The sequence below is a fragment of the Chelon labrosus genome (genome assembly GCF_963514085.1).
Source record: "Chelon labrosus genome assembly, chromosome: 10".
Classification (NCBI taxonomy): domain Eukaryota; kingdom Metazoa; phylum Chordata; class Actinopteri; order Mugiliformes; family Mugilidae; genus Chelon; species Chelon labrosus.
In genome coordinates, this window is record NC_140360.1 from 12,924,282 (window position 1) to 12,949,040 (window position 24,759).

At 37.8% G+C, this 24,759-nt stretch overlaps 1 long non-coding RNA gene across 1 annotated transcript in view; it reads left to right on the plus strand.

Moving 5' to 3' along the window:
• Nucleotides 1–15,707, plus strand: part of LOC311493989 — a 33,397-nt gene extending 17,690 nt beyond the window's left edge. Inside the window, exons 3-4 of the long non-coding RNA XR_014699259.1 lie at nucleotides 11,748–11,848; nucleotides 14,261–15,707. This is a non-coding gene — a long non-coding RNA (uncharacterized lncRNA). The remainder of the gene's footprint in view (nucleotides 1–11,747; nucleotides 11,849–14,260) is intronic.
• The last annotated feature ends 9,052 nt before the right edge of the window (nucleotides 15,708–24,759 follow it).

A 24,759-nucleotide genomic window follows, 5' to 3' on the forward strand; every position in this document is an offset into this window, starting at 1 on the left:
TGCAAGGGTTTTATTACAATGGTATATGCATACACTTGTGTAATTATTCACAGGGACACATTAAGGCTCCAGACATGGGTGTGTGCTCATGCAGACATGGAAAACCCACTGAAGTCGAAGAAAACGGCTTAGATGAAGAGAATTAAAGACCTTGTCAAATGACCGTTAGTGGTTAACTCTCTAGAGGTACAGCAGTGGAGAGTGATGCACCACAGAAAGTGAGTTTGATTCACAGCTTTTGCAGTTTTAGACAACTTGAAGGACCTGTGCCAAATCCAATCACAAATAAACAGACAAACCTTCCACCAAAATTTAAAACAAGGGATTGGAGTAAATTTCATTCCTAAATTTATTGCCTGAGTTCTTTATACAAAAACTGACAGTAACTGACTGTTAAACAAGATTAAAAAAACACTTTATTGATTGTAAAAAGGTCTAGTAAAGAAGACCTTTATTTTTGAGTTACGATGTGATGAAAAAACAGTGAAAAGCTATGGCTCATGAAATATCTATAAATACCCATAATGTTGCCAAAAACTGTAGCCTGAACTTTGTATAACAATTTATGTTACACCTAATTTTAAACAGGAACACATAAACCATACAACACATATTCCATGTTGTATTACATGTGCCAGTCAAACATTAATGCTGCGCTGTAAGAGACTTTCCCGTGTACAAGTCTCTCTAATTTTTGCAATAAAAGTTTAGAAATCCAGTTTTTCTGCACAAATGTCACTGTGCAGTACTTATGTGCAAAGCATCAAGCAGGCCACACGCTTTATGCTCTAAAATGTGAACTATGTAGCAGTGTTCTGTTTGTATTGCGCCCAAATTATTTTAAATAACGTTTTCTCTCTTAAATTTGACTATTAACTGCCCATTGACTAATAATTGCTCCTGGCATTTGTTTAAAATGTATTTTATCCATTTTATCTGTGTGATTTTTACAGTAGACCTTAAAATGGAGGACCTTTTGAATCAGAGCAGAGTTCTTAGGGCGTATACCACATGTGTGCATACGCCCCGAACACGGTTCAACCTGGTTGGCCGGACCAGTGCTTTTTCGCACGCTTTTGCATCTCCTGACTTTATTTGCTGTCCCCAAAACATGGAAATATTAATGCAAATAAATTTAACAAACAATTCCTTTCAGTGAAACTGCATTACATTTCAAAACTAAGAGAAGCTTTACAGAGAAACATTTTTTTAAATGCATTGTGAAAATGGCAAAGGCAGCAGGCAGCTTAAAATGGGAAGTTTAATCTCTTCATGTATCTGTTTATCTTTATCTCTGTATGTCTGTTTATCTGTACTGTAAACCAGTAAAATCATGGACATCAATCTAGTTGATTTATGCTTTTCACTGCAGCTGGGTTTAGCCCTCTTGTGTTCATTTATAGCTTTCTTGCTTTGACTGTGTGAGTGCTGCCTGTTGTGCGTTTCCTGTATTCTGACTTTGTTGTGAAAACCTGTCACATCTTGATGGCCCTCTATATAATTTAGTCTGTCTTAGATGCACAGATTATTTTGATAGAGTGACATTACTGTTACGTGGCCCTTATGGCAATAAGATGGTCTGTTGGTTTTAAGAACCTTATACTTATAACACTTTTTTTAAGAACCAATCCTAACAAATACAACAGTTTTCCACCCTGAAAAAGTCTACACATCTGGAATAACTGATCTGCACTCAGAGTGCAACTAGTTGCATATATAGCCAAAACTAGAAATGTCCTGATCAGGTTTTTTACCCCCCGATCCGAGTTCTGATCTGATCTTAAATACAAAATGTCCTTCCCCCCCAGAAATTCGTAAAGGCTTTTCTTATCGTATTCTCCTAGATCATGTGTGCACTGTGCAACTATATTAAATCTAATAAATAGGGCTGTCAAAACTAATAGACGGTAGTTTGTACCCTGGCTCCAGAAAACCTGTGTTCTGAAAACAGAAATAGACTGGTCTAACTTGGTAACCCTCTTGGTAAAATATTTCTTCTTGACGTTGTCTCGAGGAAACCTTTTGCTTCTTTTCAATGCAGTGTTCAGTGGTTGTTGTTGTTTTGGTGCAGCCTTTTTTTGAGTGTACTCTACGTATTACGTTCTTTTTTTTTTTTTTTTTTTTTTTTTTTTGAGTGGCAAAAAAAGTTGGTAGTATTTAATAACAATCTCCTATTGGAACTTCGCCAAACATCTCTATTGCATAATTTTCAAATTACTGCCTGATTTAATTTTCTAGAATACAATTTTAGATCTTTTGCAGCTTTGAAGCTAGCCAACTACCCCTAAAACAGAAGAAGTCTTCATTTTTTTCCATAATGTCTTTTTTCAGCTTTGTTGCTAGGCAACGAAGAAGTATAAGACATTAAGGCGCTACAAGGATGTGGTTTTGGTTTATGGCAGTCGTCAAATAAATAACTACAAAAGATTGGGCTTGGCTGAAGCCTGATTCCGATCCGATCATTTTAAAAATGGCTGTATCAGCCCAGATACCGATTGGAAGATCTCTAGCCCAGACAGATGTCTGTTTAACATCTAGTTTATGATGTATGGAAACAAAGTATTTATGCTTGTCCTCCTGTAATTTCTTTAAAAATTGCTTAAAATTATTACTATCCACTAATTAGATCAATTTGCTTATAATTCAAGATCTAATCTGCGCTTGCTACATGGTAGGACAAAGAGGCTTGTTGTTAATTACTGCGTTCGTGAAAATGTTTTAGATTCATGAATTTTAGTGAATTAATGTGATTCATTTATATGTGATGTATTCCACATGATATTAGTATTATTAGATATTTTTGCGTAGCAGCTGATACATAGCGATCTTCACTAAATTAACTTGTCATGAGTAAAAACAGAAAATGGTCAAAACATTTTTAAAAGCGTTTTCCAAAAATTTTTGCACCTCCACTACAGTCCATGTAGAGACATTAATGACCACAGGCCGGGATGCTTATTGTAATACCGACTTTACTGACTCATTCAAATTCATAATTTTAGTCTCATTACTTTTAGCACTTGACAAAAGATGGATTTATTTATTAGTTATGCTATACTCACCTGCCAGTTTGACAGGTATGCCCAACTGCTCATTAATGCAAATATCAAATCAGCCAATCAAATGACAGCAGGTCAGTGCTTTTAGGCATGTAGACATAGTCAAGACAATCTGCCGAAGTTCAAATCAAACATCACAATGGGTGAGAAATGTAATTTAAGTGACTGTGAATGTGGCATGGTTGTTTGTGCCAGACAGGCTGGTCTGAGTATTTCAGCTGCTGCACAGCCTTGTCTAGGGTTTACAGAGAATGGTTTGGAAAAAGACAAAATATCCACTTAGCAGCATTTTTGAGGGGCGTAAAAAAATGCTTTGTTGATGCAGAAGAAGCCAGGCCAGACTGGTCTGAGCAGATAGGAAGTAACTTAAATGAAAACAAAGTGTGCTGAAGACCATCTCTGAACGCACAACACGTTGAACATTGTAGAAGATGGCCTACTGTAGCAGTCCGCATCAGCCATTGCCGTCAGCTAAGAACAGGAAACTGAGGCTACAGTTCATAAGGGTTCTCCAAAATTGGACACTAGAAACCAACATAAAGGCATGAATTCATCCTCTATCAACAGTTCAGGCTGGTGATGGCTTAATAGTGTGGTGAATATTTTCTTGGCACACGTTTGGCCCCTTAGTATGAACTGAGTACAGTTTACATGACCTGCCCATCCCTTTATGACCATTGTCTACCCATCTTTTGATGGTTACTTCTGCCATGTCACAAAGTCATCTCAAACTGGGATTGTTCTTGAACATGACAATGAGTTGGCCTCCACACTCACCAGATCCCGATCTAATAGAACACATTTGGCATGTAGTGGATGTGCAGCCGACAAATCAAACTATGTGATGCTATCATGTGGACCAAACTCTGTGGCATATATTCAACAAATTGCTGGATAAATGTATATACCAATTATTTCCAATTCCATTAACATGTGAGACCATTTTGAACTGATTTAATGTTGCAATTAATTTAATTCATAATGTCACAGCTCAGGACATCATGAGGAAATCATTTCAGACTTTTCAGAATATTTACACCCTTGGGGAAATATGCTTATTTGCTTGGCAGTACATATTTGTATTTAAGATTTATGACTATGTACTTGTGTATGTTTAACAATTTAAATAAATAACGTACCTAGGAGCCAGTTAGCTTAATTGACACAAAATGGCAACCAGTAGGGGCATTTTTTATACAATGCTAATTGACTGATGGGTCAAGCTATTGAATTTTTTTAGATAGGCGTAACAATACTACTGACTTTTCATCTACAGTTGTGCAAATTTTAGGCTTTCTTTGCATTTGCATTTTTGTGTAAGCCAAAATTTGAAACACAACATTTTTGATGTACATGAACACCACCACACTCATTTATTCAAAAGAAATATCAATTAATTTAATGTAAAATGGAACAGTACACCATTTTCCTCTAAATGATTTCTCCCTTTAGTAGTAATAACTTGTAGCCGTTTTGTCCATTAGTCATTGACTTGGAACATCCCTCATTGCGCAAAATGTCTTTCATTCACTGGGAGTGCATTAGAGGGTATTTCTGAATGTACGACCTTTTTCAAATCTTCCACATAATTACAACGGTATTTCTTTGTTGACCAGGCCATTTTGTAACCCTCTCTTTGTGTAACTTTTAGACAGATGGCCTCGCATTACCTTAAAGCACTCTTGATTTGATGCAGAATTCATAGTTGTATCGTTTGATTGCAAGCTGCACAATCCCAGAGACAGCGAAGCAATGCCAAATCCTAATAATATTTCTCCCAGCATGCTTCACAGTTGGAGGAAGTTTTTTTTCCTCTTGAACTGCAATTTGTATCTGCTCTAAACATACACTGATCAGCCACAACATTAAAACCACCTGCTAATATTATGTAGGTCTCCATTGTGCCTCCATAACAGTTGTGACTCACCAGAGAATGGACATGGGTCTTCTGATGGTGTCCTGTGATGTCTGGCAACAGAATGTTGTTAGTGGGGGCCTTTGGGTCCTTTGGGTTGAGGGGAGGGGCCTCTGTGGATCAGGCTTGTTCCAATGCATCCCACAGATACTTGATCATTGGGATCTAGGGAATTTGGAGGCCAGGTCAACACCTTGTACTGTTGTTCATGTTTTTTTGAGTTGTTCCTAAACCATTCTTGTGTGTGTGCCTGTGTCAGGCTGCATCCTGCTTGGGGTGACTGCTGCCATCAAGGAGTGTCATTGTTATTGGGTGGGGGTGCCTGGTCTGGTCTAGGTGGGTGGTACATGTCTAAGTGACATCCACCCAAACATTTCCCTGCAGAACATTGAGTTGTCACAAGATGTTGTCTGCGTTATTTACTTCTAATGTCAGTGGTTTTAATGTTGTGGCTGATCAGTGTCTCAGTTGTTACAGTGGCCACACCATTACACATCTGCGCAGAGCAGAATATTCACAGATGAATATTCCAAAAGCCATAACTATATGTTCATTAGAAGAGTGGAGATTTGTTCTTATGTTCTGTTTGGACAGTAAATGCTTTTTCTCTATTTGTAGACACATGTACTTTGACACCAACAGTTGCTGCTCTGGGGATGTTCTTTATTGTGGAATTTTTCATGTGAATCCAATTGACAGGAATCCAAATATTTTGCATATACCAACCTGTCCATGTGTCTCCAACAGTAAATGCTTTCTTGTTTAGAATGCAAGTAGTCATCTGAACAGGGTTTCCTTTTCATCTGAGGAATCAGAAAAAGTTTCTTGTTATACTTCCTGGGTTTTTCTGGCATACTCGTAGTTGTAGTAGTAGTCTTCTACATTGTTGGTGTCCATTTGCTCCCCTCTTCTGCATCCTCTGGTAAACCAATCATTGCTTGATGATGTGATGTACTCCAGTACACTGCAAAATACAAAGAGATTTACCTTGTCCTGTAAGGCTTAATTGGCATTGTGTAAATTGCTTTGACAAGGGCTCAAGTGTAGATAAATGTTATCCCCTATTCTCACATCAGCAAAAGTATTCATATTAATCGTTTTACCTGAATGTTTTTTTTTTTATTATTATTACTAAATCGGAACTCTCTAATACTATGACTGGGAGTAAATTATTCTAGAGTGGTCTTGGACTGGTCCATTCAGAGGATCAAGACACCTGATTTTGGCAATATTACCACGAGGAACTGGGACGTTCCCTTCAAATGTGGTATAGATATCTACGGTGGCAAGAGGGTGAATTGATGGTAATGAGATGCTCATTACAGTTTTGTTATTTTTTGGCAAAAAACCCTCATCTGTACTTTGGTGATGATTAACAAAGGTTAGGACACTGAAGCAAGAAGTACAACTTCACATAACCGCAAACATGCCTACAGACATTGTCTTATTTAAATATGACAAAAGTTATTTTGGATAATGTCACAAACATTTTAAATGATACCCTCTTAGGTTTCTTCAGTAATTATGGGCTAATATCAAATATTCATCTCATAAGCGAGATAGTAGAAATCTAAAAGCACTAACTTTTAGTTTAGTTTGTTTTTCCCTTCTGTAGAACAAAATGAAATACATTCCTTAAACTTGGTTTTGGCGGCATAGTGGCGAGGTGGTTAGCACTGATGCCTCACAGCAAGAAGGTCCAAGGTTCAAATGGGCGGACTGGTCCTTTCTGTGTGGAGTTTGCATGTTCTCCCGTGTCTGCGTGGGTTCTCTCCGGGTACTCCGGCTTCCTCCCACCGTCCAAAGACATGCTCGTTAGGTTCATTGGTGATTCTAAATTGGCCGTAGGTGTGCATGTGAGTGTGAATGGTTGTCTGTCTCTCTGTGTTAGCCCTGCGATGGTCTGTGAGACTGTACCCCGCCTTTCGCTCAATGACAGCTGGGATAGGCTCCAGCACTCCCCGCGACCCTTCACAGGAACAAGCAGTTACAGAAGATGAATGAATGAATGAACTTAGTTTCATCAGTTGTAACAAACTGGCAGATTAGTAATTTGACTGTGTTGGCGTTTCATCCTACAGCCAACAAAGAATGCACCATCCACATCGCTATTCATATTACATTTTCACAAGTCACAAGCTTCAGTGTTGTCTTTGACTGCCATTTAAGCCTTACATGTTATGTTGGTGTTTTTCTTTTCCACTCATCCATTAAGAGACTGCAATTTGGCTGCAAGACAGACTGGCTAGAACCTTTTCATTACTACTCAGCTGACCTACATATACTGTTCCCTATATCTTTACAAACTTGATTATGAAGTCATGCTTGTACTATATGATTAGTAGGCATGCTGTTTGAGATTTCTGGTTATTTATTTTTATTAATGCTCACGCAGATCTTCAACTGATTTGTTAGATGTTTTTTAACCACATTTGAGATGCAGCAAAAATTATCCTTACAAAACCTAAGTAATATTTTCAAAGCAACAGAGAGCCAACACCTTTTTTTTTTTTGTTTGATTCCTTTTTCGGTCATTGAGAACTGACTGACGTAAAGGAAACTTACTGTAGTAGAGTGGCATTGTAGCCAGAATGCCATACCGTCTACATTAGAGTAGCTTCTATTTTTCACTCTGAGCTACAGTATTTTCAGTATGGTAGCCAAACGTTTTGCATGCTGAAACTTTTCTAAGAAGTGGTTTGTCATAATTTCTCTAAAAATGTGTTAGCCAACCCTCTCTACAAGTAAAGCGCACTGAACACTGAGTCACTGAAGGGCCAGAAGCACACTAAGCCGTTTTGCAACTGGAGGTAGAACTGCAGCCACATAATAGCAAAGCACCTATTAATCTCTCTTGCCCAATAAACTGGTTGCATGTTAACATTTCCATTGTCTGAGTCTACAGCAATGCTAACAGATCTGTGAGACTGTCCGACGCACTGCATGGAACATTCTCACAACGACACTGCTAACATACTGGTGTGTATAATGTTTGTGTAGTTAAGTGTGCGAAAATTGGCTTTAAATGTAAAGATCAGTTAAGGCTTACGGGAATAACTTTGCTTTATTTGCTTTATTGCCAAAGTAATAATCAAAGTTATTAGATTTTACTTGCTGGGGACGATGAATGTCTGTATAAAAGATCAATGTCACAGAGACACCACAGTCATGATTAAGCCTTGGGATTATAAATATTTGTGGCGAATTCCATGGCAGTCTATACAATGGCTGACAAGATATTTACCCTGAACTGCAGATGCCAATCTCGGGGTGGTGCAAGAAATAAATTCTGCCTGTCGATTCTGTTGGAAGTAAGACAGAAGAAGAAGGTCATGTTTTTGTCACAAATTGTTTTACAACATTTAGTTCATGCAATAGAAAAAAAGGACCCAGCCAGAATGAGATAGACCCACGTTTCCCACAGCACGTCTTGTATCGATTCTGACTTGGTTCAACTGTTCAGTCACTTGTTGGAACAACTCAGTTTTTTTGCTACCATGTTTCTGTCCCTCATGGAAACTCCTCACATCACCTGGTGTCTACTCCATGAGGCAAAAATCCATAAGAAATGTATTCATTCCAGCTAGAGCGATATGATCAGATTCAGTTGAAAATTCCTTCTGATCGTCCCAGTCTGTTCTAATTGCACTGGTTACTTGAGGCATTTTCGTTTTGATTACGGAACTATTCTGATAATTAGCAAAATACTGGTGTCTGTATAAACATAAGAAAATCTGTGTAGTGGTATTGGGATATTCAGGAAAAAAATTATGGCTATAACCATAAGTATTTTGTTTCGTTATAGTCCAGTAGCCACAATTGGGTAAACCCCACTAAATTAAATATTGATCCTTGGTATGCTCTCAGCTGTCAGAACATAACACTTGCAAAATTGTTGATTACTGTAGTTTTCTAAAGTGGAGTTTCACTACAAGTATGCTTGCACTTTTACTAATACGTCTATTTTGTCATTTGATTATATTTTTTTGGCCAGAATTCTTGGATTTGTGCAAAACATTTGCACAAAATAAATGAAAACAAACCTCACTGTTCACCAATGCCAAACACTGTAGACCTATCCCGTTATGTCAAAGGCAGTTTTTTCAGACTTCACTTTCATTACTTAGTGATTGATGCCTGTGAAAGCAACAGAGCATGGCTCATTCTCTGATTGCCTGTTTACAGGACTCTGACACTTTTATAGCTCTCCTAATACCATTACAAAGTATTGCTTACGCCTTTCCTGGAGAATTAGATACAAAAGGCTTTTTGCTCTGATCAATTGAGGCAGTGTAGTTGTGAAAATGAGTTTTTGTTGAGGCTATGTAAGGGCTTGTTGACATTTTTACATCCACTTTGTCAGTGGTGCTGCAAAAAACAGATTCACAAAACAAAATACAAAACCTTATGAGTATTATTTGAAAATGAATATAAATCTACATGGTAAAAATGATAGAAAGCTTGCAATATTGCCGTGGTCTTATATTGCGTAGGCTCAAATATTAGCTCTGGGAATGTAAGTTCAGGTTTTATTGCCCTTACAGAAAGGCAGTCTATTGATTAACCCACACTTATTTTTGCAGATTTGTCTCAAAAAACGATTTCTTTAAATGTCATATTCTCACTGAAAAATATTGAAAAATGAATACAATTATTTAAAGAAGATAAAAAAAATTATCATTCATAATCAATCATTTTTGCTTTTCTGTAAAAAGGCAAATAGGTGTGTAATTGTTAATGGTTTTCCTTGAAAAGTCATTTTTGACTGGAGGTAAAGATTGATGTATTTCATTAAGTGGGATAATTTATCTTTGCATTATCTTAATTTCTTCATGTCATTAGTCTCTTAGCTGAATGACTGTGAATAGGCTACCAGCTCAGAAGTTGAAATATAGTTTAACTGGACAAATTGGGCAAAATGTCCACGAACAAACTAACTATATATCATCGCTATACTTTAAGAAGTTGGGTGGTTGAATTATAACACACATTTAACACGGTTAGCATGAACAGTAACTTTGCAGTAATAAAAGACCGCTTGGTGGTTTCATCCAACAGCAAATGGAAATGTGTCTTTTCAAAGACTGGGAGCTTAAAGAATGATCTTTTATTGCTATGGTACTGATGATCTAACAACAGTGGAACAAAGATTATGATTGATGCAAAGTATTAAGATAAACTGAGTGCAACTGGCACACAGATAGGAAATTTGGAAGTAATAGATGGCAGACTGAAATCACTGGATGTGCCCTTAAGCCCTTGGTTTGCGTATGTGCATAAGTGTTGGTCGATTGGTCAGAATAAGACAAGAATATGGACTGTTGCTACCTGAATAAATGTGTCATTGGGACGGATCTTAAATCCTGTCAAACTGATGCATTGAAAACAAAAGGGCAAGGCGAATAGTACTTTTAATCAATGTTTGCAGTTCAAACTAGCATCTCTGAGAGACCGTTATTTGGTATAGTGATTACATTTACACATACTGGACAATTTGAGAATTTGTCCTGATGATGGAAACGTAAACGATATTTCAAAGTTATGCCAATTCATAATAAAGATGTTTGACTTGCTGTACCAAAAAGTGTGGCGATCCATTCAATATGTCCGGATACATTTCTCATAAATTCAGAAATGTGCGCCTCATGGTGGTGCTAGATCAAACATGATTATCAAAGCCATTAGGAGCCATGCTGTGAGAACAATGACTGTCTGCAAAAAATGTGTTTAAGAACTGTAAAATATTCGTGAAGATGTTTCTCTAATCATGTTAAACTGCTGTGTACAGAAAGAAAGAAATCACCAAAGTCGGTATGCTACACTCTACGCCTACCATGCACGTCTGTACAAAATTCTGTGGCACTCCATTTTATAGGTGTTGAAATATTTCAGTTTGGACCACAGACCAAATAAGTGACTTCGCCATCTGTAGAGGCACGCTGCCAGTGTGAATTAAAGTTGATTAGCATTCAGTTTCCAAGGCAACACTCTTCATTTGGCTGCCTCAGAGTAAAAGTGTTGCATTATCAATAGCTAGACACTACAGCTCTGACTGAATCCAAAAACACCAAGGCTTCAGTTTGTTAGATAAACATTCGGTGTGAAATGAAAATCTATACCCACAACAACTCCATTCTCTCAGAGCAGGTACAAAACTGACAGCAAAAAGCATTAAGCCGTTTAAAAATATTTTCCGTTTGTCTGTGTGGCCACGAGTGTCGAGTCAATCATCTTCCTGTGACGACAGCTCGGTTGCAGGCAGGGCCTTTGCTACGCTGTCGAGCTGAACTAAAATAATGTTGGGTCAGCATGGTTACCTCCTGCTGCTAGGGCACAGTTGAAACTTGCATGATAATGGCACATCATGGCCGCAATATTGTAGTGTGCTACATAGTGAGTGATAAAAACTGAACGCTGTGATGCTGCAGATTTGCATAAATGAAATCGGTATGTTTTGGCATAAAGCAGTTTGTGGTTTGTTCTGTCTACCTGTAGATATATTATGCTTAAGGATTTCATTGGTTGTGGAATCCTTAAATTTTATCTATTTTGTTCTCTAAAATTGTTCTCTGCTTGTGTTTTGTGCATGCCCCTGAGTTTAGCATCATTTCCATAACTTTCTGCAGTGCCAAACCAGCCTGATTGCTGGTATTTTAAAATGTGCCCATGTCCTCATTGTCTTACTTAACTGTCAGCAGTGAGTCCTAGAAACAAATCTAGTAAATGAGTACATCCTCCTTGCATGTTTGTTTGATTTTTTTTGTGTGTTTTAGCTGCTGTTACTCGAATCAAAGGCTCATGATGGCAGCTGGGACAACATCAGTTTGAACAGCCCCCAGATCTTCTACATATAGCTCCAGTCAACACCCAGCAGGTAACTGCAGGGTCTTAAACAACATACTTAGTGCTTAGGTGAATTCTTGTGTGCATATATGGTAATGATGTTACTTATTTGTCCATCAGTGACTTTACCAGTCATTTTTACTTATTTTTTTCATTTAGTATTACTCAATAAACAATCTTGGGTAAAGGATTATAAAAGAAAAGTCACAGGGAAAAAAAGTTTCTAGTTTGCCTCTTTATGGGTGTTATTACATCGGATATTTTTTCTATCAATTTCCCGTAGTTGGAAATAAGTGTTGATATACTTCACTCAAGATACAGATTATAGGGTTTCTCCACTCTCGGTTAATCAGAAACTGATTTAAAATATTGACCAGAGAGTTATAACACTGTAGAGAGTTTATATATTTGGAACCTGCAGATTTAGAAGATAAATCTTCAAGTTTACTTTTTATAAAGCTGCTTTTCATCAAATAATGCATCTCAAACTCACAGCCCACGACACCAGTTACGAAAAGGGCCAGCTTCAAAGCCTGTTTTAACGTCTACACCTTTTAGGGAGAAGAAACAAAAGCATAGAATACTGCAAGGTAACACGAAGAGGGGGGAAAAAAAACTAGTCAGGATTTATTTGTCCTCTCCTCATAAAACGGATGTAAAACCTGCCGCAGCCACTTGGAAGTTGTTGTCAGTGCGGCTGACTCAGCTCGACTCTGTGTCCAAATTGTAAAATGTTTTGTGAACTAAACCTTTGACAAACTAGAAGTGACTTTTTTTTTTTTTATATATCTAAAATTGATATTCATTAGAACAACAATAAGTAGGTGAGTATCAGAAAATATAATACCTTAATAGTTGAGAAGGGTAGAGGGTATTTAACAATCCTAAAACTGGAGCATTGTAAGTAAAATTATATGAATGAATAAGAATTTAAAATAAGAGCAGCAAGATAATCAATTGGAAAGCAGAGATGGATTTTAGTTTAACTCCTGTCAAAATATTTCCTTACTTTGTGGTGTTTACAACACAATGAAGCAAACAAGATAATATGAATTTTATACAGTGCCTTTGTATGCATTAAGTTGAAGTTTGCAAGTATACACTGTAGACATGGGTATTTATATAAATATAATAGCAAGCCCTGCTTTACTATTCTGTACTATACTCTGTCATAGTTGTTTTGCTCTTTTAAACACTGAAAACGGAGATACTGAAAAAGGTAACGGGCCATGATTTCTGCTCCAAGTGTATGGTTTGGTTCCAAGATACAATATTGTCCAAGATATAATATTGACCCATGTCAGCATGGCAGACATTTTACTTAATGACCTCAAAATGTGACTCCTATGGTTTTTATTAAGTGTTCCATTAGGGTTTTCTTTCATGCCACCAAACATGTGGAATGGTTCTGAGTCTTTCAAATGGTAAATATCTGTTTTTGAAAAGGGGAAAAAAGAGAAAAAAGAAACTCTTGTGGTTATGATGCCCTCGCATAACATGAGAACAAGTAAATGACAACTTTCCACTGCCTGGATATGCAAAAATACACAAACAAAAATACAGCTTTGTCCTTCAAACTGCCCAGAGCTCTTATGTTGTCTCTCTAAATAGCTACTCGTGCGTAGTCACAATGTGCTGTCCACTGACTCAGCCATCGAATGGAGTCAGATGCATTATACTCATAATGTTAATTTAATTTATCTCCAAGTGTCAAATATGTGATTAAAACATAGTTCCGTGGGGATAATAGTTTGTGTGCAAATGGTAATTTGAACACTTAAGCTACAGTCACATTGGTAAATGTACATGTGTACAACAAATAATTCAGATAATACGCCAGCACTCTCTGTTTAATATTAGCATTTTGCACTTCTTTGTGTTTTGAGATTGAAATATCTCTGAAAACCGTAATGCCTACGTGCCTAAAGCTTGACAGTGTCCTGTATCTGAAAAAACTACAGTGTTCAGTGGCCCAACCCATGCATAAACAAAATGCAGATGTTGGATCTGCAACGCAACACTGTTCTTTCTCATGAAAGCAATATCCGAGTAATAAAATATCTTAAGAACTGCACTGAATCCTGGGTTTAACGGTTTATGATGTTGCCATCGGCCATTGCAGGAGGCATGACATAATATATGCATCCAGTGGTGCAGTTCACCAAATGCAAAACAGGATAATTAATGTTTTAACAAGAAACAAGATTTTAACAAGATGACTTTGCCCTAGATTTTACTTTTATAAAAGTATATTTTACTTCACATTTTTCATGAATCGGTATAACTTTTTCACTGATAATCCTGAAATGAAAGTTGATTAATTCCAGTTATTCATCAAAATCATGTTACTGTTATGTTATGATGATACTGCTTTATTTACTACTGCTTTACTGAATGATGTTGCTTTACAAAAAGAAATGAAATGGTTTTCTGTTACTTGCAGTCTTGTCAGTGTAACGGCTACAGGCTTTTCCACACACTGGATCCGGTCTGCTACGAAGATTGTACACTTTTCACACGTTCAAAATAACATTTCTAGTCAGTACTGTGTAACAGAATTTTGAATCCTCGTCATTGAACGTATGGTACTGAAAACAGCTGTATTGCACTGCAGCAATTCCTAATTGTTTCAGAACAGAGATGTTCATTTAGCAGCCTGCGGGTCACATCTGGCACCAGCTTAAAACTGACCACCCAATCAATTTCTTAGCTTTAAATGCTAGCGCCTTGCAGTGAGCTCAATCTGTTGTTTTATGAATGTCTTTTAAATTGCAGTTTATACGAATATGTTGGATAGGTGATACCTCTCCACTGGCTCTTGGAATGGCATGCTCCAGAGTCTAAGCCAAATTCGGCTAAACTAAATGGTGTTTTTGTGTTTACTCTGACCTTTATGCAAGGACAAATATTTCTTGCCCTGGGATAGTTCCAGGATTCCACAACAAGCTTAAGACGGCCATTTCCACTCGGCATTCATGACAGGGTTGTATTTTGTTGACCACCAAGGTTCACTGTGAAAAATTAGATTATTTAATAGAACGTTTTATCTAGGTCCTTAAGGCTATGTCTATTTACAGCATGTCGCCAAGTTCACGGTCCACTTAAAGTCTGGCTGTGCAGAGTCTTTATTAAATCTTTTTGAAATCACAGGCATCAAAATGCTTTGTTAGATTACTTGTTTGCTTCTATAAGGTGCACAACAGCTGCCTGGATAGGAAAGATGGAGTCATTTGTTTGCACTGAAAAAATGATGAATGACAACATTGAAAAAAAAATATATGCATCCTAACATTTTTTTTTATATATATTTCTTAACTAATGGCATGATTCATAGAAGCCTATTACAGAGTACATGTGTTTGAGTGGTGAATGTTTCTTTCATGTGTTTAGTATTTATAGTTGTATAATGCAGCTAAAAATTAAAGTCTTTAAAACACTGAAAACTGTAGTTTTATGGTTCTTTTTCATATCCAGTCCCTCATCTTCACATTATTCTTGACCAAATGTTGCATTTGTAAGGCGTTTTTGTCGTCTGGCGTTATTCTCTGTATTATTAGTGAACAGGTTAAAATTAGTCGGATGATCTGATGTCGCGCGATAATTCGTATCCTGTATCTTAGTCTTAAAATGATTGCTATATAACAACATGTAAAACCCTCTCACGCATTTAATATCTTAGCGATGCGGATTATTTTACAGCCTCTTCACTCGTTAATTACACAATTAAATAGAAAATTAATTAAAGCTCTCAATCGCCGATGCATTTTTGTGGCGATGCAGTTCAGGGTCCGAAGTTTTGGAGTTTGTTGGCTTCGCCATAAAAATCCCACGCAGGAAGAAAAAGTGTGAGAATGTGGTTTTTCATCGCCCTGTTACTCCCCTGAATATGTTAATAAAAGCACAGCAATTTCTTGCATTTGGTTTGTATATATATATATTTTTTTGTTCGTAGAATAAGTCTCATCGAAAAAGAGGCGCACGTTTTTTAAAAAAAATGTATACGCATCAAAACGGACAGTGATATAAAAGTTTTGACACACAATTAGGGTTTTCTTACGATTTTAAAATGTCATTTCGTTTAGATATATATAATTATGTCATAAATAACTGGAGTTGAACTGACTTTGCCTTTGTGCATCCGTGCTTGTCTTTGTGCGTGTCGCAAAATATGTATATTATAAACTAATGTATGGTATCGAAAAGGTAGTTTACCGTTTCACATAGTGGTCTGCTGGTAGGCTAATGGCCGACAGAACACGTGTTGTGGCAGACAAACGATTTGAAATGAGGAAAAAAAAAAATAAAACCTCGATAACTGGTGTTTTGACACTTAATTTGGATCCGATTAAGAGCAAACACCTCGTCGAGCCAGCATTTCGAATGCGATTGGCACTTAAAATAAATATCTTTCTACAGCCGTCTGATTTTTCATATAATTATTTACAGATATGATTAAATCAGGTCGAATACGGATATGAGCATAGATGGATATACAGATTCATTTTTGATGCACAAGTTAAATTTGTGTCGCGTTTTTTTTTTTTTTTTTTTTCCATTAGTAGGATCGGATTTTGACCATGCTTATGCAAACGACTACTGTTTTGGTTTACGAGCGAGGTGAGTGAGGTGAGGGGTGTCCTCTCTTAAGCACACCAATCTTGTCTGTGCACAGGGACTTTGAACTTGAACTTCGCCTTGCTCATCTTTTATAATGTGTGCAATGCACCGGAACACATGAACCGGAACTGATTTTGCTCAGTGCATTAATTTGCCTCGTTGGCCTGTCAGTCCATCTCCACCCATTTAGGCCATGCGCAGGAAAGCTCATAAGTACATGGAGGGCCGGCTGAAGGGCGATGTACTCGTCCAGACAGTAAGTATCAAGTCGATATAACTCCACCGTGATTCCCGTTTGATTAAGCCTACATCCTGCTTGGCATTCCACTTTTTGTATTATCCTAAAAATGAACATTTTGAACGACACGCCAGATATCAAAATTATGAGCCAATCTGAGGTTCATCCACGTACAAATAAAGGCTATTAAAGCCAAAAACAAATCTTAAGGAAAACCATGCTTTTCTGTTAAATAATCTAATGCGTAAAACGCGCAGAGAGGATCTGAATAAAACTGGTATAGACTGGTATAAAGTCATTTGGAGTAGCGAGCCCTTCGAACTTGAGGTTCATATTCAACATATAGTCTCCAGCTGACTCTTTTCTTTACCACAGTGGGTCTGTTAACTCTGTAAAAACTACAGAATCAAATTTTCAAAACGTCTGTTATTTCAGGATTCACTATTTTTGCTTTCGTCTGCCCAACATCTCAGTCGCTGCATGCTTAGACATGAATTCAAATGAATGACGAGAACAACGTGTGACAACAGCGTGGAAATGTATAAACATGAATGAATGTAAAATATTACTCTTTGATGACTTAACTTTACCTCCAGCGTGTGACGCTGATGATCAGAGGTATGCGCTACTGTTGCGTGAGAAGCACCAATCTTTGATTGCATGGTAGGTGCAGCAGGAGCGATTGCACTGCACACACTCCTCTACTCATGTTAATCTTTAGCTTTTACTTGTTTCTCCTGATCATCTAAATTCAAACCCTCAGTTAACCACACACTGAAAGCCGTAGATAAATGTAGCCACTATTTGTAAAGTTGATACGCCTCCCCTTCACAAAGAAAGATAATACGCGTAATTAAAACTAAATCGACTGAATTCTAATTTAGTTATAGAGGTTGAACGTCAGGGTCCAAATATAAAATCTTAAACTTGGGAAATGAGATATTTTTAAATGTCACTCCCAAATTTACTAACCTGTTGACTCAATTTAAGCTTATAATAATACTAATAATAATAAAATTCCACCGCCTTGCTTCTACTGGATTAGATTATGATTCACTCTTTACTATAAACGTGAATAATGCTAATCAGTTTATCCCCAGGGTGGCTGCTTTCCAAACGTTTGACGGGCTTTTGTGGTGAACATGATTGTACTTGTAACAGCGCCGTCTGACTGCTCCCGACTTCAGCTGGAGGTTTAATATTTAAGATGTCCCTAAACTGTTTGGATCAATATATTGTGAACATTTTACTTCTGCCTTGCTCGTAGGATTCCGTGTGGCTTCTTGTGCACCATTTCACTTTAAGATTTCCTTCTTCAGAACGAGCTCATCAACAACAAGCAGGTGCTGACATCATTTTTCCAGTCCGCAGCTATTCCAAACCAACAACCTATTTGATTTTAGGCTTTTCAGACAGTCGCTGTTGAACGACTGCATATTGGATGAGGAAGTTGTTGTCCTTAAAATCGCTTCCAGTAAATTTCGGGAATTTTTATTTGGCGTCTTAAAGCAAAGTGAGCTTCACAGGGTGGACCATATAAATAAACCATTTGGCAATCATAGTTGGCTCTTTAGTTTACATTTTGTGCAGAAAAATATCATCTGCATGTAGCACTGTTAAAGCAAATAAAGTTATATATTTTTGTACATTATCCACAAGTGTTGCGATGACAGACATATGAAGGTGCGTTTAAGAATGAATTATGCAAATGAAAACATTTAACATTTGATTTGAGGAACAGGATGCAAAATATTAGTTAAATAGAAATAAAACTTTGCTATTCAGGAAACTTTTTTTGCGCCTTTATATAAGCTCGGACCTTTGTTTGCGTTCAGAAACAGGCTTTATTTAACGCAATTGGCAGCGCATTTCTTGAGTAGGCGTCTTAAGCTCGCAAACATTCATAGCGTGTGCCCTCGGCATTCTGACACATTTTCTATATATGAACACAGTGAAGGCTGCACGATGTTATAATCTGTGGTGCACATGCAAGTGGTGAGGAAACTGGCATATAACGCAAGCCTTGAGATTTACGAAGCTACCCTTGAAAAGGATTTTGATACAGATTGCTATTTACTTCGGTGCTAAAATGACCAAACACGGCATGAAAGTGACCTTTAAAAATCACAACCTTGTCTAAATGGCACAGTTTGATCACTGATGTTCCTGTAGTCATATCTAGACTACACCCTGCTGTTGTGAACTTTGTATTTTTAAACATATTCTTACACTTTTGGGGAAATTTATCTCATTTTTTTTTGTTATTTTTATTTGTATTTAAACCAGAAATAGAAGCTCAATCAAAATGGCCCTGCAGAATTGCTTTCTTTAACTCAATCCACATACTGTCTGAAAAAATGTCAAAGAAGTTTAAAGGGCTTCATTCTTTAAGAGAAGAAGCTGAGATGATTAATGATGAACGTGTGTGTCTTTTGTTTTGCTGTCTGGGCGGATGGAGCGACCGCCTCTCTTAACTTGAACTTGGACTTCCGACGAGACGCGTCAAACTGTGGATTTATTTTGTCTACTTTCTCACCGGTTCAGCCTCTGGACTGCTGCAGGAAAGTGAACAATCCACACTCGCAGAACTAGATTTAAACTGTATTTAAACCGCGGAAAAGCAAACAACCGGAGCACATTTTAGGACATTTTGTTGATAACATCAGCACACATTAAGATATAAGACAAGAAGGGACGGTCCTGCAATATTTTGACTTGAAACACGGTGATATCATTATCCAATTAAATATAAAATAATCTTTTGAATGCCAAAACATTCAGTTAGAAACTATATATGTAGCTATTGCAGTAACACTCCTTTATTAACCGTGTGTAATACATTGTTTTGGTAATGCATGTCTATCTGAAGCGCCCCTATAGCCAGCTTGGTCTATATTAAGATACAACAATATTGTGTATCAAGTTGTAGACTATTATTGAGTTGGAACTAATGTCCAGCTTATGAAATGAATCTCCCACATGTTTATATCTATTTGTGTGATCACTTTTATGTAGCTTGCCATCTCAGTTGTGCGAAATTCTGCAAATGTTTGCGGTTAAAGTGCTTGTTAATAAACCGGTGTGGTATCCCAGTCTAATTTAATTGCAGGGCGCGGCTGTTTGTCGAAATTTGAATATAACTTTTGTAGTATTGGGTTAATAGACGCGCAAAATATCTCCCTTTAAAATTTGGTAAAACCTCGCAGGCAATGTGAAACAGTGAACCAGTGCCATTTTAAGAACGATATGATAAGTGCATGAAAAGGAAAGACTGTAAAGCCTACGGTGTATTTTGTAAATCCGCTCTGGCTGCAGCGGTGGTCTGCCAGCCTGCCCTCCGTGCTCTGGGCGCGGCTCCGCCTGGCCTGCTTTATTTTGCGGTTAGCCCACAGCCATCCTCTCACAGTCTACCTGCTCTGGGTGAGGTTAAACGAGTCAAATCCTTAGTCAATTGCGCCTAAAGTATAGGCTATGTAATATTTTCCATGCACTGATTTTGAAAAGCCATGTTACAAACGTTACAGACACTATCTATACTATACATTATCAATGCTGTATAAGTGGTAAGTGAAAAAAACAATATCAACAGAAATCGGATTACCAGAGACGCCATAGTATGTGTTTAAGCCTTTCCTTGTGCAGAAATGTAGCGGGCTACATCAGTTAACTGCGTAAAGATTAAGAAGAGTCTATTTCACTCATAAGAAAGTGTTGATTGGTAAATTGAACGCAGAGATGGTTACTCCCCTTACACGCCTGTATGTCCTACGCTCCACACGTTTGTGTCCCCTATACAGCAATACAATATATATGTGTATACTGTGTGTCGCTTTACTAATACCTGAGCTAATTTCTGTTTGGTCGGCAAACATGGCGTCCTACCAATAAGACCAGCATACAGTGATGCAGTAAATTTATTTATTTATTTTTAAGTTTATAGCTACAGCCCCTTAGCAATAATAATCTAAGGAACCACAAATGCTGCATGCTATAGCGACGGGCCTGCATTTTAAAATCTTCTCATGCATATGCAGCAGGATACACGATAAATGCGGCAATTTAGGATTTTGTGATCTTGGCGAGGGGTGAAATAAATAGAATGCTCATCTATTTACGCACATGGTCAGCTCAAGTGTCCCTCCCCACCTGCTGCATGTCCAGTCCATTCTTTATCACGCACCAACACTGTCCTGCCCTAGTTTTATATTTTCGACCACGCTTTTGGAATTTTCCTGACAAAAATCACATGCCTTCCTGGGTCCTGACTGTTGGCATTCAAGATCAGTGACGATTATGAACATTTCTGATCGTAAATTGAATCCAGCCTGCACGAGAAAACACCAGATTGAGATGCTGTTTTAGTTTTGTAGGAATGTTTTCATGACAGTGGACTGCTCTGCTCTCCAGCCTTCTGAACAACAGCCCACCGTCTCTCTCTCTCTCTCTCTCTCTCTCTCTCTCTCTCTCTCTCTCTCTCTCTCTCTCTCTCTCTCTCTCTCTCTCTCTCTCTCTCTCTCTCTCTCTCTCTCTCTCTCTCTCTCTCTCTCTCTCTCTCTCTTACCCTCTCTCTGTGTCTCTTACCCTCTCTCTCTCTCTCACACACACACATACATACAGGCCACGTAAGGCAGCATACGTTAAAATTCACTGTTTTGCTGAGAAATGTGTTGAATTAAGTTGTAATGCAGAGTGCACGTGGAGCTCGTGACCAACTTGCTACCTCGAATTAAACATCAGACTTGATTTACTGTGATATTTATGTTTACCACAGTCCAATTTTGGTCCATTCAGTTAGCCCAGATAGCGTGTTCAGGGTTCGTCTGGTTCATTTACTAAAATCTCTGAAAATGCACAAAGACTATAGCCTGAATAGTACTTCCAGCTATTTTAGTTATTCAGTTAATTTCACTGACATAATCCGCCGTCCACTGTTCAATGGAAATACCAGTCGGTTTACTCTGATTATAAAATCACTTCGATCTCAGCAAAGCCTGAAGCTGTATGCAAACTCATAAACGCAACCTGATTTCAGCATGCATGGGTCAGACACTACCTGCAAGCTGTCAGCGCATTCTTGGATCGCTACATCGCCTCTTCCAAGTGATTTTCATGCTCATGGATTTGCATCACTTTCAAGACGGGTGAGATAATGTTTGACAATCTAATATGAATTGATAGGCCTACATACAGGGGGAGACACAGACATGTCATTCACAATGTAATTTTGACTGGGGGTGAAAAAACAATGTGACCATGTCTAAAGAAAACTGACAAATGTGATAATTTCACCTGTTTCCTTTGAAGGTTTTAGTCACTGTGTATTTATTTATTTATTTAATAAGACACGAGATTACTATTGAAATGAGTGGAGTTAATCTATTGAAAACTAGTTTGTATACTGCAGCATGATCGAAGTTGCGACTGCACATGCTCTCAGAGCATATTCTCCTTGCTTAACATTGATCGGCTCAGTCATGTGCATATGCAGTCAGTTCTGGAGAGCGGAAGCCGCAGGTAGGTAGCAATTGTATGGGGATGGGTGCGTCCCCCTCCCCCACAAACCTCTGCATTAGACAGGCGCTCTCCCCGTCTGACAGGGCCTGTCTGGAAGGACATGATGTCTGGTTGTCAAGATATTTACAGCAACACATCATGGCTGCTTGTCATAATAGGCCCACTGGTAGTTATTTCTATTAACGCTTCCTGAAATAAGTGAAAGTGCAGTGGAGAAGAGCTATTGCTTGGAAGAATTCTTTGTCTTTCTTTAGAAAAAAATGTTTTAAAATCAAAATGATGACAAATGTTTGTTAAAAGAAAAAAGAAAAAAGTGAAGTTCCGCCATAAACCCAGATGTATGCACCTAGAACACTGAAAGTATCAGGTTTTCTGTCATATTCAAGTAAAAACCGTGATCACACATTCCGTTATTGTTTCAGTAACGCCACGTAGCCACAGTTTTAGCATTTTACCTAGCAGTGCTGGAGTTTCCCTCGATTTTGCAGTTTGGTTGAATAGTAGCTTACTGAGGGCTTCAGTGTTTCTGTAGGTGTTACTTTCGCTCGTGTGGTGATCGAGTTTACGCAATCAAACATAATCTGTTATCACTGAGTAAAAATCTGCTAATTTATTAATTTCCTGTGCTTTCTTAACTTAACTTAAGATCTACACATTTAAAGGCAATGTCCAGCACAACCAGTAACACCTCCGCCGTAACGTAGGTGAGAAAATGCCCATTTTCATGTCAGATGTCTATCTTACTGGTGACTAAATGATTCATTTCTAATAATAAGTTAGTTTGATGGTATTAGAAAGAAGAATATCTCTGCTATGCGAACATTAAACATGCGTAAACGTCATCATGGAAGAATCTACCTGTGTGTTGACAACTTTTTCTAGTACTAATAAAAGATAAATCGTTTTAAAGTTATATATTCAAGTTTGCTGTCTTTTAAAATTCACCGTCAGTGAAGGTACATATAAGACACTGGCTGAAACATTGTCGCTGGCATACATGGCACATAATGTAACGCTTAAATATTTCATATTAGCCAAATTATTTTCCTTTTAGAACTGTTAAATAACTTGTGAGTGGAAAATACTAGTACTTCATTTGTTATTATATTTTCCAGCAATGTTAAAGATTGGGTCTTCTTGTGTTATTTCTTTTCCAGCAGGAATAATGAATATTAAAAATGCGCATTTCCATACTAATTGAGAAAACCACACAACGGTGTAACGGGGGGTTTATTGTTAAGCTATTGGAACAAACACATTTAACTTAATCAACTTTTTTAATACAACAGCTGTAACTATTACTCCTCTAAGACGTGCCGCCTATTTGACCAATATATCGGTGTACACACATTACCATAACCTACAAACAAACATATCTGTAGAAATCTCGGTATGTTGAAAACACAGTGCAAAATATTGCCATTCATAATTTTTATTTTTATTTTTATTTTTTTAAAAAAAAGGTATATCTCAAGTAGAATTGTTGGAATGAGCCGGTTTCCTGCTGAGCGAAAACTGACAAATTCCGGATCTTTTAAATATCAACTCACGCGTTTATTTGGAGTGTTCTCCCCCTCTTCACACACAGCAAATATTTTAGAGTAAGGATCTCTAAATAAGAGATAGTTGGCATGTATACTCTAGTGTGAAGTTCATTCTTGTCTGTCTAGACTCTGATTACGACCCTGTTTGTCTGCGTTTTTTTACCTTGACCTTGGACTTCCGTGCAGCTGCCGTTTGGATGAGCCCTTCGCAGTAGTAATTTCCTTTAGACAAAAGAACCCTCGTCTCACTCCGAGGAACGACGGGGGCCCTGCTTCCTTAGTACTGTTTACAAATACACAACGGTGGCCTGATTATTCCCAAGGCAACTCTGCACTGCAAAAATGTTGATAAACTATGCGCCCTTTGCAGGGCAGCTTGTAGCCTGCTTTATGAGTGACTCATGGGATAGGCATCACAAAAAGCCTGCTTTATGGATACATTGCGAGCCTATCCCTTCGGTATTATTTCAAACGAGAAAATACTGTAAAGTTTTAAATATTAACCAGAAGTTGCTGTTTTCTAATGCTGCGGAGTAGATAAATGGATGGAGTCCACAAGTCCGCGAATAAAGGGCCCGGTGATGAGATGAACTTAGATAGATATTTGGGATTCTGAAAAAAAAAAAAAAAACTTTTGCCGATGGCCATTCATCTAAATCTGACGGAAGACGTGCGTAAAATAGCAGACGGAGAGTTATTGGGCGAATAGGTCCGCATTTCTACCATGAGGTCTAATTAAATAAGCTCTGTAGCCTACACACAGTCCAGCTGAAAGCGACCCCTTGTTCTTATTTTCGCCTTGAAGCGTCAGCATCCTCTTGTATGGCATGGATGAATGACCCACTCAAACAGACACATCACATGAATTCGTTTAATCTTCATCCTAATTGTCTCGTTACCACTGGGGCAAAAAAGATTGGAGTTCCAGACCAAACACAATTTTTCCAAAACATTTTGCGGAAATACTTGTATATAAACTGCGTGAGGATATCACTCATTGCGTGTGATGACTATAATCATATAAAATTA